Here is an 18719-nt window from a genome sequence, read left to right as displayed (position 1 = left end):
AGAATGCTATTAACAAGAAGACATCTCTGGAAAAACGGAGTTGCTGTGTCTTTTGGAAGGAATATCTCTCTTCTGATTCCCTTTTTCCTTTTGGCCTAATTTTTTAATGCTGCTTTGCTGCAGTTTTAGCGCCGTCCCCTCCTGAGGTGCCCCAGGCACTGCCTCCCTCCCGGTCAGTCTTCCCCTCTGCCCTCCTTCCGCACACTCCAGTGCTCCTCCCCGCGGGGTCTCCGAGGGCTCAGCTCTCATTCCAACCTCTCCACCTGCAGCCCAGCGCTCCTCAAGCTCCCACGTGCACACGCACGCCTGGGCCCCAAGTCCTGAAGTCCGCAGTCCTGCAGATGCAGATGCTGGGCCCTGACCCGAGACCAGCTCTCCTGCAGTGCCTGGAAGGAACCCCGAAGTCCTTCTGGAGTCCTTGCGCTCTCTCCAGCGCGTTTTCCAAGTGGCCTGGTGAGCTCTTTACTGCCCATCCCTCTCCCCAACCCGGCCCTCAAGCCGAACCCACTAGCCAGGCACACGCCACCCGCCCTCTCTGCTGGGGTGGCGCCCATCACCCAGGCCATCTCAGCCATCCCTGCAGACGACCTCAAAGGCCACTCTCACTGTGCACCTGGCCCTAATGCTCGGTTCCCCTCTGTGGGTCCCCAGGTCCCTCCTATTTAGCTGCAGAATAGCAGTTGGCACTATTAATTCCAACTCAGAGGGTAACTTTTTTAGAAATAATATTTTAAATAAAATGTTAGCAAATACTTTTTAATTTATGTAAATCTTAACATAACTATTTGTTAATTCTTTGGTTTGTCACTAATATTTCCACTGGTGCTGGTACTGAGGCATGAGTCCCATATCGAAGTGAATGACAAGGAGAATAGACGGGCCCTGACCAGGCCCTGGGGAAGCATCTGCAGACCCCAGCAGCCTGCCGGGTCCCTCCTCCAGGCACAAGCCAGGGACGCTGTGTGTGGCTTTGAAGGTGCATTGCTGACTCATTCCCAAGCAGGTGGCAAAGGCCCATGCTGTGCTTTGTGTCAGCATTGCTGTGCCTGAGTGTCCCTTTTCTGGCCTTGTGACGTCCTGTGCTGGAGTTGACCTGGGCACGTCAGTGGTTTGGACAAGAGAGCTGGTTCACTGCAAGGACAGCTTACGGGAACATTCTTGGGCTATTCCATTGGGGGAATAAACAGTGTCTGAGTTGCCCCCGTGCACGCCTTCTCAGGGCTGGCACCCACCTGGGCCCCTGTCCTGGTCTCCAGTGTCCTCTTCCCTGGGCTACCTTGACAGGAGATAGTCATCCCAGCCACTGTCCACCATGGCCAGATGGTTGTTCCCAGCTCTGCTTTTCAGACAACAGCTATCATTTAGTATGGCAAATCCAGAGAGTTTTACTTTTTCACTCAGCCTTCGTCTTGGCCACAGCTGTGGCATCTCCGTAGCCCCTCACCCCAACCCCAGACAGGCACGGACCTAGCGATGTCCCTGCTGTATGTGCTCCTCCTGCACACCCATGAACTCAGCTGCTGTTCCCAGCTGCCACTTTTGGTGACCCACTGCTTAAATCTGACGAGGGGGAAAGCTCACAGCTCAAATGCTCTTTAACACTCACTGGGATAATTTTCTGCTCAACAGTGTTTAGAACTTGCTCCCTATTTTTTGTTAATTCAATATTCCCAGTTATTTTTCTCCATGTGTGAAACCACTTCATTCAACAGCACAAAATTGAGAAATGAAAAAGGCCTTTGGTCCCCACAACCAAGCCCCCCACTTCCTCCCTAACTCCACCTCTGCCCCTCAGCCGCTGCTTCCCCCACTTCGGTGCACACGTGCACAGGCAGCTTTGCAGCAAGGAAAGTCTTCAGGTGCCAAACGAGCTCCTCAGGACGCTGAAAATCCCTTGCTCTTTGGGAGCCTTTTTATAACGCAGGTTAAATGTGCATTTAGTAGTCGACGTCTGTTTTTTGATATGAAATAATGTTTTGTAATACCCTGGGCTACATACACAGCACATCTCCACAGACCACCTTCTGACGTGTGACTTACTGGTGAACTTGAATATGGTTTCACTCCCTCCAGGGAGGAGCAGCTCTGGCAGGCGAGTGCCGCCATGCCTGGAACAGCTACCGGGACGTGGCGAGCGCTCACAAATACCTGTTGGCTAGTGGATACGCATTTCTCTCTACTGAGGTCCCGACCTGCGTCTGCTTACCTGAGGTGACCACCTGGGTGTGCGACAGGCAATTTGACCTCCATGTGCCCCGAATGGAGCTTTTGGTTCCTCACTACTCCCCCCACCCCCAGCAAACATATTCCTCAGTCTCTCCTAATTGAAGAAATGACACCAACTACCACCAGGTGTTCCCGGATTTTTTCCCTTCACTCATCCCTCAGGGCTAATCCACCGAGCCAGAAAAGAACGTGCTTTGCTCCAGCAGCATCGGTTAGTTACAGGCTGGAGCAGGTTCCCTTCCCCTAAGAAGCAGTGAGCTCTTGCAGGAGCCGAGTCCATCAACACAGCCACAGGGCTAGGGAACCTAGAGGGAGGTTAGACAAGCTGGTCTCCGGGCTCTCTCAGCAGTTTTCCTCTGAAACGTATTCCCAGGCTACTGCGTCTCCTGCCTCCCGTCTCCCCCTGCGCTAGGGGAAGCCGCCGGCATCTCCCGGGTGGAGGCGTCTTCCCCCTTCCCTTCCACCCACACCCCGTGTTGTCTGCCCCCCACCCTGCAGGCGGAGTGATGCTCGCCAGGTGTCCCTCCGTCCACATGACATCCCAAGCCGCCTTCCCCTGGCCTCAAGGCTCTCCCGGCCTCAGCCTGCCCCGCAGCCTCACCTTGCTCACCGTGTCCCGCACACCACCCTTCTCCTCACAGGTCAAGGCCTTTCCTGTCCCCGCTGCTGCCCTTTCCCCTGGTTGCTCCTCCTGCTCAGGCCTGTGGTCTCAGCCCAGTGTCATCCCCGGAGAGCTGTATCCTGATCCAGTGTCAGCCGGCTGCCTCTGCCCGCCCCAGCGCCCCACTCACATTTAACCTCACAGAAGTACCTCTTACCTTCTTAGCATCATCACAAGCCTGCCCTTGCCCTAAGAGGAAGCTCCAAGATCTGGAAACTTTTACCATCTTGCTCATGCTTGGCGGTTTATCAGATGCTCACAAAATCCTGCTCAAGGGAAACCCATTGCTTTTTTCCTTTTTGGAGTTTCTATGGTGAATGTACAGTTGGCCCTGGAACAGCACAGGGTTAGGGACACTGACCCCACATCCATCAAAAATCCATGTGTAACTTCTGACTCCTAAAAAGCTTATCTACAAACAGCCTACTGTTGGCCGGAAGCCTTCCCAATAACGTAGTCCGTTAATGCATATTTTATGTTATATGTACTATATACTGTATTGCTACAATAAAGTAAGCTACGGAAAAAAGTAATTAAGAAAATCGTAAGAGCCGGGCATAGTGGCTCATGCCTGTAGTCCTAGCACTCTAGGAGGCCGAGGTGGGAGGACTGCTTGAGCTCAGGAGTTCAAGATCAGCCTGAGCAAGAGTGAGAAGCCATCTCTACTAAAACTACAAAAATTAGCTGGGCATGGTGGCTCACGCCTGTAGTCCTAGCACTCTGGGAGGCCAAGGAGGGAGGATCGCTTGAGCCCAGGAGTTTGAGGTTGCTGTGAGCTAGGCTGATGCCACGGCACTCTACTCAGGGCAATAGAGTGAGACTCTGTCTCAAAAAAAAAAAAAAAAAAAAAAAATCGTAAGGAATAGGAAATATATTTATAGTACTGTACTGTTTGTTGATACTGTAAGTTTATGTCATCTGTTTGTAAGATGAATTGTCTGTCTGAAATGTTAGCAACTGCAGCTGCAGACCTCAATCTATGGTACGTATCAAGCAATTCAACTGTTTCTTATCATGTCATGACTTTTCTATGCTTCTTGGGAACACCTCCAGCATCACTAAGTTGCACTTTGTATGGGTCCCACGCTGTTACTCGTGGTTTACAATATTACGCTAAACACAATAAAAAATGCTCAAGAACTAAAAGAGAATCACTTTTTACTGTGATACTCAATTTACTGGAGAGACGACCTGCTTGCCTGGAGATGGTCGGGGTCACTCCATGTTTTCGGTGGGTACTGGCAACACTTGAGTCCACCACAACAGCAACGGGAGGTGGCTGCACAATTACCGCAGCAGGACAGTATGTGCCACAGTTAACTTTATGCAGTTATGACCTCACACTACATCTTTACGTTTGCTTGCATCTCTCTCAGCTGCCAGTGGCACCACGTGTGGGCTCTAACAGTTCACATGTGTAAGTTTTGATAACATTTTCACTTTTTATAATAGATTTGTGTACATTTTATGGTAGTAAATGATAAAATAGACTAGTATACGCATGTATTTTATACATGCATGACATACCTTTTTCTTAACTTTTTAAATATTTCTGGGCTACTTAGTTTGTCTGTGAGCTTTTTCAAATTGTCACAAATCTCCAAAAAATTTTCCAATATATTTATTGAAAAAAATCCAACCAAAGCATTTGTACCCCAATAATATTCTGGAAAAAAAAAAAGAAACAAAAAACCATAAAGCTTTTCTTTTTAAATGGAAAAAAAAGAAAGAAAAAATCCATACATCAGTGGACCTGCTCAATACAAAGCCATGACGTTCGAGGGTCAACTGCATATTGCTGTCGTGATAACAGTGCTGACGGTGCAGTGCTGCGTGTCCAGGTGGGGGCCCACGGTCTGGAGTCAGAGAGCCAAGGATCCCCTCTTGTCTGACCTTCTGGATGCCTCAGCTCCGGGGCTGCCTCAGATGGAGCTTGGCTCTTGCATGAGTTTAGGGAAGGGCACCCACCCCAGCGTGTACCTGATGCTGCTGGTAGAAAAAGCTTTCTTATCTGACCCCTAACCTTCTCCAGCCCCAATCCTCCATCTGTGCGCAGGACACACAGAACACAACTAGTTCTGCTCCCCCAAACAACCTGTGCGTGCTTGCTGTCAACGGTCACTCCAAGTCAGGGACTTCTCCCTCCCTCCGCATTATTCAAGAGCTCTCACTGTCCTGGTCACTTCGATCACACAATTCCATGGTGCCCAAGCCCCTGATGATGGCACTGCCATCTCCTTGGTTGGTGCCCAGCCCTGGGCGGTCCCAGCTATCCAGTATCCCTGCTGGGCTTCAGGAGCATGAAAAGCTTCCTTTTTCACATGTGGTCAAAACCTGTCCCCCACCCTCAATTTACATATTAAGACAGCTGCACTTACCCAGCTCCCTCCCTCAGATGTCCCCTGCCACCATCTGACACCACTCGCAGGATTAGCTTAGGGTTATTCAACCTTGCACTCTTGCCATTGGGCTGCATCATTCTCTGCTGTGTGTGCGGTAGCTTCCCTGGCCTCCACTCACTGTATGCCAGAAGTACACCATTCCCCCATTGTGACAACCAAGAACTATCTCCAGACACTGCCAACGGTCCTCCGGAGGCAAACTGACCACTGATGGAAACCACTGTGTTAGCTGTTGTAGCCTGACACAAAGTTGATGTGTGCCTTCTACTGCTCTAGCCTTTCACCAATAAATTAGTTGAACAAATACTCGCTTATCTAATTTGTTAACATCATGCTGATGAGCAAGGGACAGGTCGGGGGTCGGGAAAGAAGGGAACCCCATGGAGGTAGCATCCACTGGCCCAGAGGGCAGCAGAGCCAGAGTGCAGAGCAGAGGCTGCGTGCTGGGAGGGCCAGCCACCCACTCCAGCTCTGCGTGACCTGGCACTGTGGCATCCCAGATCACCTGTGACAGGGTATGACAGTGGTACCAAAGCCACTGCAACGGATCACAGGCATGAGGGAGAGTGTGCAGGAGTGCCCACGGCCACTGGAACCTCGTGGTGGGAGCTCGGAACAGAGCGTGGAAGGATCCAGTGATGGTGAGATGCAGAAGAGAAAGGCACAGGCAGCCCATACGTTGCAGGAGGGAATGTGTGTGAGCGTGTGCACGAGGGAGGGAGACAGACACACCTCGCCCACGTGAGGGTGGTGGCATCAATGGAGGCTTGAACTGAACCAAAGGTAATGCTTCCTTACCTCAAAATCCCTACCAACACCAATCAGGGAGCACACGGTACATCAAGAGGGGTTAAATCTTCTAGAAAGGAGATTTCTTCTTCAGGATTTGGTTCTATCTGCCCGATCTCCAAGGAGCCTGGGGCCATCATACCAGCTAGCAGCCTCATGTCTTCTGCACGTCTTATTTAAGATATACTGTGTCGTTCTGCACTCACTGGCATGTTCCAGTTAGACTGTCATGGTCCATTTCCCCAGTTCCAGGACTAAGGCTGATTGTACAACCTCTGCCCTTCAAAATGCAGTTAGCTTGGAAAATATCACTGCGTAGCTCTAGTTTATCAGACAGCATTTATAGGCTGAGAGCAATAGCTCCATAGTTGCCATCATGTGCACAATGTTTCAGATAACATTTGAGCTAATTAAAAATCGTGTTTCTAGGGGCAGTCTGAGTGGAAGATTAGGCACAGAGGCTCACACCAGGGCAAGCAGCTGAAAAACGTGTGCGGAGCCCACGACTCTGGTGGAAGAAGATGCAGCCCCTGCAGAGGCACAGCCAGCGTGACTGTCAACTAACGAAGAGGGGCTGAGCTCTACATGCCCACCCAGCCCCTGCCCAGGGCTTTATGTTCCCCAAAGAACAGACACTAGAATAGATACTCATCTTGTTCCCTACTGCCTAAAATAGAGGCAACCCTAGGAATGGGTCTGTAGTCTGCAGTCTGTTGAAGAGCTAAAAGGCATGCACAGCAGGCAGTCTCCAGGATGGTGCCCAACAACCCTCACATCCTGGTATTCACACCCCTGGCACACAACTGGCTGACTATAGGATGTCTGAGGCTAGCCCCCAGAGCCCAGAAGCTTCCCCTTGGCTTTTGGAGTGCTCACACGAGGGAAGCCAAATGCCATGTTGAAAGGGTGCTCAAGCAGCTCTGTGAGGAGGCCCGTGTGGTAGGAACTGAGGCCTCCAGCCAACAGCCAGCAGGAACTGGCCAGCCCTGTGAGGAGCCACCTTGGAAGAGCCTCCAGCCTCTGTCAAGCCTTCAGTGTGACCGCAGCCCTGGCCTACACCGACTGCAACCCCCTGGACAGCCTGAGCCAGCCCAGAGGTCTCAAGTGCCCAACCCACAGAAATTATGAGATAATACATGATTACTGTTGGTTAAGCCACTAAGTTTAGGGTAATCTGTTACGTAGCAACAGATAACTAACACAGCACGTGCAATGGAGCCAGGTAAGAAAAGCAACCAGTGCTTAATAAATATTTGAGTGACTTATTGACAAATGGGGCCCAAAAGCTGGGACTGAGTGAGCACGGTGCTGGGGCTGAGTTCTGACAGGGTTAGAATAAAACCTCTGGTACCGAAGAGGTGCAGGGAGGTGGGCTGGAGATCAGGAAGGAGGGGGCCACGTGCTCCTGGCATGTGCTCCTGAGCCGCCTGCCTCGCCGTCTTCCTGCGTCTCCACTTCTGCTGCGCAGGGTGGCTAGAGGACTGGCGCACCAAACCCCGCACGGCCACAGTATCCGAGCCTGGCACTTACAGACTATGGGAACCGGGATCAAAGGCGGATGCCAAAGTTCAGATTAATTGATTGTCATCAACAACATGATAACTCATAAACCATCACAGTGTCATTTCTTTCTCTTCTTTCTTCTCTCTCCTTTTTGTCATTCTCACTACTCTTGGCTCCATTCTCTTCTCATCTTTTGCATGAAACAAAACACAGTCAGTTCTTGTTATTCACGGTAGTCATGCTCTAGAAAGTCACCACAAACACCAAATTCACAGGTTCCGAACCATTGCTCCCAGGGGAAATACGGGGTCAGGTTTTTGCGATCTGCTGGTCCCAACATTTTTGTCAACAAATCAATACATAACCTTATTTTATCTGTGTTTCTATTTAAAGAAACTTATTTCATCGATATTATTGATTTAGTAACACTGAATTCATGGCCAATACCAGAACAACTCACATCTGAATAAAGCTTCTTTAACACGTGTATTTTCTCTGTAAAGCACATCACGGCCTTCTTGTGCCTAGTGACACCGGGCAGCACTTCAGCATTGTGCCTGGGGCCATTTTAAATGGAAAAATCACCAACAAAAAACACAAAAACGCAAAAAACATTGCACTAAAAATGCTGAGAAAAGGACATTTGTTTGTAGTACGAGAGCTGAAACAAGAAGGCAGAGTGTCGCCTTGTTCAACCTCGGCGTACAAATTGGGTGACTCAAATTTTTCACCACTTTGTGCGTGTCATTTCCACAAATGACTGTGGAAATGTCATGAGTGCTGCTTTGGGGGCTGTAGCTGGATTTTAGTGAGTAGGTGAACTTATAAATATGGAGTCCTGAATGATGAGGATTGACCGTAAGCCATTTTCCTCCCCACTCCACCACCTCTTCTGAGAAGACTCAACCTCATTCTTGACGATAACACAATTTTGTCTTAGGTGTTTTGAAAAAGACGCTTCTCTCTATGTAAGACTGTGTTCCTACAATATTATTCTTGTTCCCTAAATCTGTTATTCTCGAATTTTCTAGCTCAGCGTGGAAGAGGCAGCCCATGTCTCTCAGCCTCCTTTCTATGACTCTGTCCATCCCGGTTATCAAAGGGCCTCACACCTGAGACCAAGGCGTCTGCTTTTCTCAAGCCCACTGGAGCATGGCTCCTGCAGGTGTGCCCCTGGCCCCTCCACTTCCTACAATGAACATTTCCAACCACGCCGGGCAGTTTCAGGTGGCACACTTCCACGTCCCTGGGCCACAAGAGCCCCTCACGTGACATGGACCGGGCTGACAGTGGTGGAAGTAAGTGGTTCTCTAGGAAAACAACATCTGGGGACAACTTCTGTCAAATCCATACCATTTAGGGGAACAAAATCAGCAAGATGCAAAAAGATAAGCAGGCTTTTCACACTCAAACCACACAGCCACCTCAATGCAAAGTGGCCCGTTAAGATGCGCCTGGGAATTTCCTTTGCAGCTTGAAGCAAAGAAAATTGGGTGTGAGGACTTGGGTGAAAGGGAACTTCATCTGTGGGTTAGATTAATTTTCATGAGAAAGAGGAATGAGCCCAGCCAGGGGGAGAATCATCTTGCTGGACTGGCTGGTTAGTTACAGAGAAACAACCAAGGATGCAGTGGGGCCACCACACCCAGAACCAGGCTCTGGAGATGACCGCCCTCGAATAGTCTGCAAAGAGCTGGGGGTCCTGTCTCCTGTGGCAGGACTTTGCTGCACAAAAAAGTAAACATGTGGACTCAGACCTGTGGCCTCAACACGGAGGAATAGAAGCTAGGCGCAGGGCCTGAGCCGGCCTCCTGTCCATCACACCGTCCAGACACCTGGTCTCTGCAGGCAGCACCAGGCGCCACGGCCATCCTGCACATGCGCAGGCATGCATGGGGGACTTCCTAGAACACACAGACCACCTTTCAGAAGCAAAAAGAGCCAAGGCTGGTGAGCACGATTTTTACTAACACTTAGAAGTAGAAATGTTGCAATACTTGAAAACACTAACCAAACCTTCAAAATCAAATCTTGTGCTGTGTGTTCAGAACCTGAAAGACCTGAAAATGCATCAAGTCAAGGCTGAGTATCTCAGCCAACATATTGTGGACATTTTCTGCTCCACAAGAGACACTCAAAAACCTCTTTTCTATGCCCAGCTTGACATAGTTAACACAAATCACAGATATTATGCCTTAATGTCAACATAAATGTTAGCTCTCAACATATGTGGTTACCAATAAGCAACCAGCCCACCTAAGTGCATTTAATTTTAAAATCTAAATTACTGACACATTTGATATGCTTTTTGAGCACCTATCATGTTCAAGTCATTATGTCAGATGCCATAAGGGACAGAAAAATGAGCCTCCTTGTCTCTCTGACAACAGGGAGGCAGAAGGGATCTGGGCTGTGGGATCTCAAGCTCTCAACGATCCACACCTCTTCTCACCTCTCAATGGGACTGGCCAAAGCCACCTGCAGATTCAGCTTCTTGGCATGAGCTCCAGCTCACAAACGCCCTCAAGCCAAGTGCTTCCCGGGAGTGGGCCGCAGGGCGCCTGCCTGACTCCCCTGTGGACAGGAGTGTCTAAGCCGTGCTGAGCAAAGAGGACACAGAGACAGGAAGTCTGTGTTTTAAACAGTTTCCCGGTGATTTCTAAGTGCTCTGACATCGAGAACCTCTGCTATAACCCAGTATTTCGCTGCCAAGTGCTACTGCTCCACAGTGAAGAGAACTGGTCACACCCACTTCCAGGATCAGAAAGAGAAGCAGGCGGGATGTGAGCGGAAGTGGGGAGGTGGGCCACCACTCTCCACGTGCAGAGAAGGGAGAGGGCCCATGCTGGCGCCAGAGGTGGGCAGCCCATCCGGGCTCCGTCCAGAAGGGAGTCACCTCTGCAGTCCTCCACTGGGGAGAGCTGTGTGCCGCATCACACAGGTGTACCCAGAGGAGAGGAAGGAGCAACGGGTTACTAAAGAGAGAGCTAGCCTTTGTAAATAATTAACTGAGCACTGGGTCACATCCAAGGTAGTCACTTAGCAATGTCCCTGGTGAGCTCCTGTGAGCAGAAAAGAACAGGGTGGGGTTGCAGCCAGTGGGCTGGGGCTTGCCTTGACCCCAAGTGGGTCCAAGGATGTCTTCCCAGTATCCCGGGGCCACCTCATCACTCACGCTGCTCTGGACCAGATACTAAAGAAAAGAACTCACTGTCAAAGTGCCCGATAAGTCTCAGTGGCCTTGTCCTTGTCTGGGTAGACCACACAGGGAAGATGAACAGGGCAGGCCACAGAGTCACGGAGCAGTCCTTGGTCTGCTCCTGATCCGATCCCAAGACCCGTCCCACTCAGAGGAACTGAGGCAGCTGGGGAGACCTGGGGTGAGACTATGGCGGATCACGGGGACAACAGTCAGCAGACCTGACTTCTCCTGTCCAACCCCTAATGCCTTGCTAAAGTTTGCAGCTTTAGGCACTATTTTCTTTTCCATCACTCCATCTCATCAGCATGACCTTCCCTGGGACCCTGCAGCTGCCAGAGAGACCAAACCACCTGATTTAAGCAAAAAGGACACGCTGAACGTGGATTAAGAAATATCCAGGGTTTAACTGAATGTTAACATTTTAAAAATCACTATCATTTTTTTTCTAGCCAGTTAAAAAATAATTATGGGTGATTCATGATGGCAAAATATAACAGAAGGTTATGACGGTCTCCTGAAATTTCATAACTGTGTCTTTCATAAACCTGAGACATAAATATACCCAATGCTTAAAGCCAGTGGCAAGGGTCGTATGAAGGGGAGAAGATGGTTCGGCCGCATGATAAGTGCAGGCAAGCCCCAGGGTGGCAAACTGCTATGCCCCGCAGCTCAGGATGGGCACATGCTGGGCGGGAGAATGCAGAGGCAAACTGGAGGAAACAGGTGCACAGACATGAAACCTAAGAATCTCTCCTACGGGCACCCGTGGAAGCGCAGAGTCCTGCAGTCAGGCTTTCTAAATGTGCTTGATTCCTGTTAATTGGACCTACCTTCCTTTACTGGATTCAAACGCAGGTCTGGAATCCCAGGTGCCGGGCAGCATGGAGTGTGGGATGGGAAGAAGCACAAAACAGAAACAAGTATCTTAGGAAAACAGCCGAAATGGAGAGAAAGCAGAAGACAAGTGTCTGCAATTAGGGAAGTGCCTTTTCCTTAAAGTGCCAGCATGCAAAACAAGCCAGAAAGCAGAAGTGCTGGCAGCATGGGGCCTCTTTTAATTGCACATTCAAAATGAAGTAATGCTCGGAGACGTGGACCCTTCCAGCACCCCACGTTTAGAAGAGTCAGTGGACATGGCTTGGCCAGCCAGGAAATACCGTTTCCTAAGCGTTCTTACTGAAATGAACTTTGTCTTGAGTTGCTAGGTAGAGTAGATCAAAATTTTTCTGGCTATTCTATATTTTTTTAAAAGTCCTAGGTCATAGTATGTATCAAATTCCACCAGAAGGCTGAAGCCAATAGGAGGGAGGTCTTTGAAAAAGCCTTAGCGGAGACCTCAGCTGCTCACTCGCAGCCAGGAGACAGCAGGGTCACCAGAGACAGTCTCCGTGGCCACTGGGCAAGGCCTGAGCCAGGCTGTCAGCTCTCTGTCCCTGTTCCCAGACCTCCTGGGCAGACAGCTGCTTGTGGCCCTAGCAAAAGTATGGAAAGAGGCCACTTTACAGGGGGCCTCTGACCAGCTCCCTCGAGTTGAGACAGGGGTGCTTTTCAAGCATCTACTGAATGTCCCCGTACCCTGTGAATTTCCACAAAGGCAGAGAAACGCCACTGTAAATGCGAGCCTGAAAGAAATCCTCTCCTGAGCAGCCAGGGCTGGGAGCAGTTGTGTGGACGCCTTGACCGGGGTGGGGTTAGGAGACTCACAGGGATATGTTCAGAAAAGTAACAGTAGCCAATGTGCACCCCAAACCTGCGAAAATGACAGCTCTGTGAAAAAGTATTCTCATTTTACAGATGATAAACTCGAGCCACAGAGAGGTTAGTTGTACATCTTTGGCGCTGGCCAGGACAACCATGACTATGATGAAAACAACCACTGATGTGCACCTGACTCGCAGGGCACCAGCCAACCTGCACCACATCCCTAAAAGTGGTTACTACTGTTATCCCCAACTCACAGACCTGGAAATGGAGGCTCAGGAAGGTCACCTAGCTGAAGAGCACAAAGAAGGCAGGTGTAGAGCCAATATTGACAGCAGCCTCCGCTCTCAGCTACAGCCTGTAGAGACCCTCTTCATATATTACATAAATGGTGGTGAAAGACACCTCATAGTCAGCCCATCCAAATGCAAGCTCACAGCCTTCCTGCCAAACCTGAGTGCCTCCCTTGTTCCCTGGAGCTGTGCCCATGAATTCCATCCATTTAACTACTCAAGTTCTCTTAGATCACTCCCTTCCCCACACTCCTTGAAGTCAACCCACTGCGAATGCCACCCCTCTCCCCTCCCAACCTCCCAAAAGTGTCCATTCGTCTCCAGCACACGTGACACCTTTGCCCCTCACATCTCTCCTAGGCCGCGCCGGCTGCCAGCACACATCTCCACTGCTCCCTTCCAGTGAGCTCTCTCCAATCCGAGGCCAGGTTCTCTGCTAAAAATCCCCCACTGCCCAGTCCGCCTCCAGCTCGGCACAAGCATGTTCCTGCCCCCAGGGTCAAAGTGGCTTCCCTCAGATCCGACTTCCCCTGGACCGTCTTTGTGCTTCACCTCCTGATGCTCCCAGAACATCCAGTCCCGTTCAGGTAGCGCATGCTTTTCTATTGTACCACTGACCGCTGTTTGGACTTAATTTATCTTTATTTTGTAATGTGTGAACATTTGATGAATGCCTGTCTCCTGCACAAGAGCAGGAATTCTATCTTATTCCAACTCTATTTGTAGTAAGACTTGAAATTGGGTAGTGTGAGTTCTCTGACTTTGTTCTTTTTTAATATTGTGCTGGCAATTCTAGGTCTTTTGCCTTTCCATGTGAACTTTAGAATCATGCTGTCAATACCTACAAAACAACTTGCTGGGATTCCAACTGGGATTGTGTTGAAACTACATATTAAGCTGGGAAGAATCGATATCTTGACAGTATTTAGTCTCCCAATCCATGAACATGGATTACTTTTCCATTTATTTCCATCTTCTTTGATTTCTTTCATCAATGTTTTATAGTTTTCTGCATACAGATACTGTACATATTTTGTTAGATTTATACCTAAGGGTTTTTTGTCTTTTTAGTGTTATAGTAAATGGTAATTTTTGTTTGTTTGTTTCCAATTCCAATTGTTTATTGCTGGTATATAGGAAAGCAAGTGACTGTTGTATATTTACCTAGTATCCTGCAAGCTTGCTATACACACTTGATGGTTACAAGAGTTGTTTTATAGATTCCTTAGAGTTCTCTATACAGACAAGCACACTGTCTGTGAATAAAGATACTTTATTTCTTCTTTTCTGATCTGTATACCTGTTATTTCATTTTCTTGCTAAATGCACTAACTAGGAGATCTAGTAGGATGTCAAACAGAAGCGGTAAGAGAAGACAGTCTTGTCGTATTCTCAATCTTAGAGGAAAAGTGTTCAGTCCCTCACAATTAATATGATGTTATCTGTAGGTTTTTTGTGGATGTTCTCTATCAGGTTGAAGACACTTCCCCCTATATTCCTAGTTTATCAATGATTTTTTCATGAAAGGATGTTCAATTTTGTCAAATGTGTTTTCTACATCTATTGATATAATCATATAATTTTTATTCCAGAGCCTGTTGATCTGATAGATTATATTATTTCCAAATGTTGAATCTGCTTTGCATATCTGGAATAAATCCCACGTGGTCGCAGTACATAATTCTTTTTATACATTGTTGTGTTTAATTTGCTAATATTTTGTTGAGGATTTTTGTATTTATGAGTGATATTGGCTTATAGTTTTCTTTTCTTATAATGTCTTTATCTGATTTTGGTGTTGGGGTAAATCTGGACTCATAGGATGAATTAGGAACTGTTTCCTCTGCTTCTATTTTCTAGAAGAGAATGTGGAAAATTGGTATTATTTCTTCCTTAAAAGTTTACTAGAATTCACCAGTGAACCTATCTAGGCTTGGTGATTTCTTTTTTGGAAATTTATATTGATTTAAATTTTAGAAACACAGGGCTATTCAGGCTATCTACTTTTTCTTCTGTAAGTTTTGGTACTTGGCGTCTTTCAAGAATTAGTCAATTTCACCTAAGTTATCAAATTTGTGAGTATAAAGTTGTTCACAGCATTCCTTTATTATCCTCATCATGTCCATGACATCAATTGTGATGACTTTTCTTTCACTTCTGATATTGGTAACTTGTGTCTTATCTATTTTGTTCTTGTTTATTTTGGCTAAAGTTTTATCAAACTATTTTCTTATTTTCCATTTCAATGATTTCTGCTTTAATTTTAATTATTTTTTTCCTTTGCCTGGTTTTGGCTTAATTTGTTCTTCCGTAGTTTTCTAAAATGGAATCATAAATTACTGACTTTGTATATTTCTTTTATCTAATTTATGCACTTAATGCTATAGATTTCCCTCTAAGCACTGCTTTTGATGCATCTCACAATTTTTGACAAGTTACATTTTTTCATTTTTATGCAGTTCACCATATTTTTAAATTTCTTTTAAGACTTATTCTATAACTTTAAGGGTTATATAGAAGTCTAATTGTTTAATTTTCAAATATTTGGGGATTTTACAACTATCTTTTTGTTATTGATATTTAGTTTGATTCTATTTGTTCTGAGAACATAATTTGTATGACTTTTATTCTTTTAAATTTGTTACCAAATGTTTTTCAAAAATGTGCTCTGTCTTGGTGAATGTTCCACGTAAGCTTGAGAAGAATGTGCATTCTTTTGCTGTTGAGTGAAATATTTTTAAAATGTCAACTAGATCAAGTTGATTGACAGTGCTGCTCAGGTCATCTATGTCCTTACTGATTTCTACCTATTTGGTCTATCAATTATCCAGAGAAGGAGATTGAAACCTCCAACTATGATATTGGATTTGTTTATTTCTCCTTATCAACATTTGCCTTGTGTATTTTGATGCTCTATTGTAATATGCATACACATTTCAGGTTGTTATGGCTTCTTGGACATTCGACTTTGTTATTATTATGTAACAATTTCCTTGAAGCCCTGATCCCTTTTGACTATGGGTTTTTTTTTGTCCTTTAAGTGATACAGGAAGACAGGAAGGTGTTGGACTATGAGGAATTCTCTTGGAAATTCCCAGCTGAGATAAGCCTCTAACAAAGTGTTTCCCCTGGAGAGTAACCTTTGTTATAGAGAAAGCTCTGGGTATATCTCATAATTATCACTTTTCCCCTCCCCTGCCAGGGCCACGAGGGGCTCTTTCTCAGATCTCCACTGCAAGAACCTACTGAGGTTTGTATTAATCATGCCTTTTTGTTTTCTATACTTTCCAGTGTTTTGACATCTGTGGCCTTGCTAATACTGGAGATACTGCCTCTCCCAGGGCTAGATAATTTCTAGAGAAAGTAAAGGATTCCTCACATGCAAACCAATCAATCCAAACCCCACTCCCCAACTACCTCCTTTATCGGGCTCTCACAAGCCAATCCACTATTCTCTGTTCTGATCACCCCAAGGCCAGGCACAGACAACTAGGGGCAGCCCCTACAGCCCAGAGCTGCTGGAAATACTCAAACCAGACAAGTCCATGCCTGCTTGCCCTGCTTCGCCTTTTCTGGAGAAACCACAGCAAAGGTGGTGGCGCCCATGTTTTCCCCCATTCTCTCTGCCCGGTGCTTCTCCTTGCATGGCATGGCGTGCTGTGCTCTCTGTTTCTAGTGATCTGTGAGTATAAACTTCCTCCTTCATGATAGTCACTTCCACGTCTGCATGTCTTACCACACCTGATTAAAACATACCCTGGGCACCCTTAAAATAAGGTCCCCAGAAGTAAAGCCCAAGAAAGTGGAAGCCCTCCTGACACTGCTACCCACAGGAGTTTCTCTCTCTCTCAAACTATTACATTGTCAGCCTCCAGAAACTGACCAAAATCACCAGTTAAGAGTTTCCAATGGGTGAGGTTCCAAAGCTTCTGCTCCAGGGAAGCAGGCTTGGCATCTCTGGATGTGCCCATCTCTCTCTCCAGATATCCAGGTGTGTATCTGCCCTGGGACCTCAGTTCTTTGATAAGCCAAGAGAAGTCACTGATTTCCAGTTTGTCTAGCTTTTTACAAGGATGAAGTGACAACTCCCATGCTTCTCACAGGGAGGAGCTGGGACCCTCGTTTACCTAGTGTCTGCCAGATGGCCTGTCTTATAAATGTTGGTCCCCAAACATGGTTCAAATAAGTGAATAAGTGAATGGATGCATGACTAAGATGTGATTATTCTATAATAGATGGTTCACAACCCCATCAAACATCTGAATGAATGAGTAAATGAATATCTGGTTTATAAGTAATTGCTGAATGAAGGAAGGAGTCACAGGGATGTGCCTGCAGTCTTTTCCAGCCAGGAGCCCTGCCTGTTCACCTCAAATCTCAGGAAGCCAGGGTGCTCCAGGGCCCTTGGTGCAGTCTACTCCATGTCTGTCTGAGTCACTAGCAGAGCCCAGTGTCCCCAGGGCCCCATGTGCTCAGTATTTGACACCTGCATATCCTTTCCATATTTTCTCCCCAGGAATTTTGAGACAGTCCTAAGCTACTTCTGCCTCAAAATGTTAGGTCTCTGTTTTGTTGTGTAGGTATGGAATGCACAAGAAAAATAATATTTGCTTTACATAGCCCACCAAATGTAATATAGTTAGCAAACCTTTTCTGTCTTATTTAGACATTGTCTAGTTTGATTTTCTAACAAGCTTATTAGTTGATCACAACTTCATCCAAAATTATGGAGAAAACTGTGGGCCTTATTCTAATTCCTTTCTTTTCTTAAACACAATCCTTGACAAAATTTGAGATCTAAATCGAGACAACAAAACAACTCTACAAAATTAGAGTTCTTGTGCTTTGAAGGCAATATTCACTTTTCTCTTTCCCCTTAATAACAAGATCGAGCTGCATTTTGTGCACTTTATTTTAGGCAGGACCTTCCTGTAGAGTCACCGAAAGCCTGAGTATGTGTGGAGTAGGAGGGGTGGTCTGTAAAGTGGTCGTAAGTCCAGCTCCGGGATCAGAGTATTTGGGTCCAAAACCTGGCTCCGCTGCCTTTAGCCATAAAGCTAAGCCTCCATTTCCTCATCTGCAAAATGAGAGTAACTGTAAAACCAGCGCCAAGAGTTGATGAGGGATTCTGTTGTCCATCCATGTGAGGTACTCGTGGTGCCTAGCACCTGGTAAGAGCTACATCGGTGCTGGTGATCAGGGTGGGGATGTCCCAGTGACGGCAGGGTGATGGCTCCGGGCACGCCCTCGCTGTTGGGTGGACGTGGTCCCACTGTCAGGCAGGCATGCTCACACATTCTTACCAGTTCTGCTGCTACAGGCAGACTCGGGGAATACCAGGTAAGATTAATTGTGTTAGGTAGGATCATCTGTACTATAATGTCTTTTTAAGAGAGAATTATACTAAAGTGTTTAGGGGGTGAAATTCTATGATATCTGCACCTTATTTTAAAAACACTTCAGTGAAAAAAAAGAGTAGATAAAGCTAATATGACAAAATATTATCATGAGGAAGTTCTGAGTATATGCATGATCATTATACCATTGTCTATACTATTAGAAAATAGTCAATATAAAAATTTAAGCTTTTCCATGCAAAAATATAAAAACAAAGCATAAAACTCACCCTACATAACATGGGCTCTAGAGCAAGATCAAGGCATCGCCCCATCAGCCACCCCTCTGACTACATGAGGGCCCGAGCGACACACACGGGCTAGGCTAGTCACCTGCAGGGCAGCTGGGCAACGATGACGCTGGACGCTGTGCTGATCTCAGTGGAAGAGCGGCGTGGCCGTAACACCACAGACCCAGCACCCCTTCCAGCACAGAGTGATCAAGAAGACCGAAGAATGGTGTATAAGAAACACCGAACACTTAGAGACCTAAGTAAAAAATTCTCTATCACTATGTTATCTAAAGTACTTCTTTCACAAAAACTT

The 18719-nt window shown here is 46.9% G+C and overlaps 1 protein-coding gene across 2 annotated transcripts in view; it reads right to left on the bottom strand.

Moving 5' to 3' along the window:
- The window catches only part of SYK (spleen tyrosine kinase), an 88328-nt gene that overhangs the window by 49376 nt on the left and 20233 nt on the right, over positions 1 to 18719 (bottom strand). Inside the window, exon 1 of one of the 2 annotated variants that reach the window (XM_012653577.1) lies at positions 11614 to 11745. The exons of the other annotated variant lie outside the window; for it this stretch is intronic. The gene's annotated coding sequence lies outside the window, so the exon portion shown is untranslated. Of the gene's footprint in view, positions 1 to 11613; positions 11746 to 18719 lie in introns of those variants that run through there. 2 annotated transcript variants of the gene reach the window in all.

This window comes from Propithecus coquereli, unplaced genomic scaffold (genome assembly GCF_000956105.1).
Source record: "Propithecus coquereli isolate 6110/MARCELLA unplaced genomic scaffold, Pcoq_1.0 Scaffold423, whole genome shotgun sequence".
NCBI lineage: Eukaryota > Metazoa > Chordata > Mammalia > Primates > Indriidae > Propithecus > Propithecus coquereli.
This window is presented reverse-complemented; position numbering and strand designations above follow the sequence as displayed.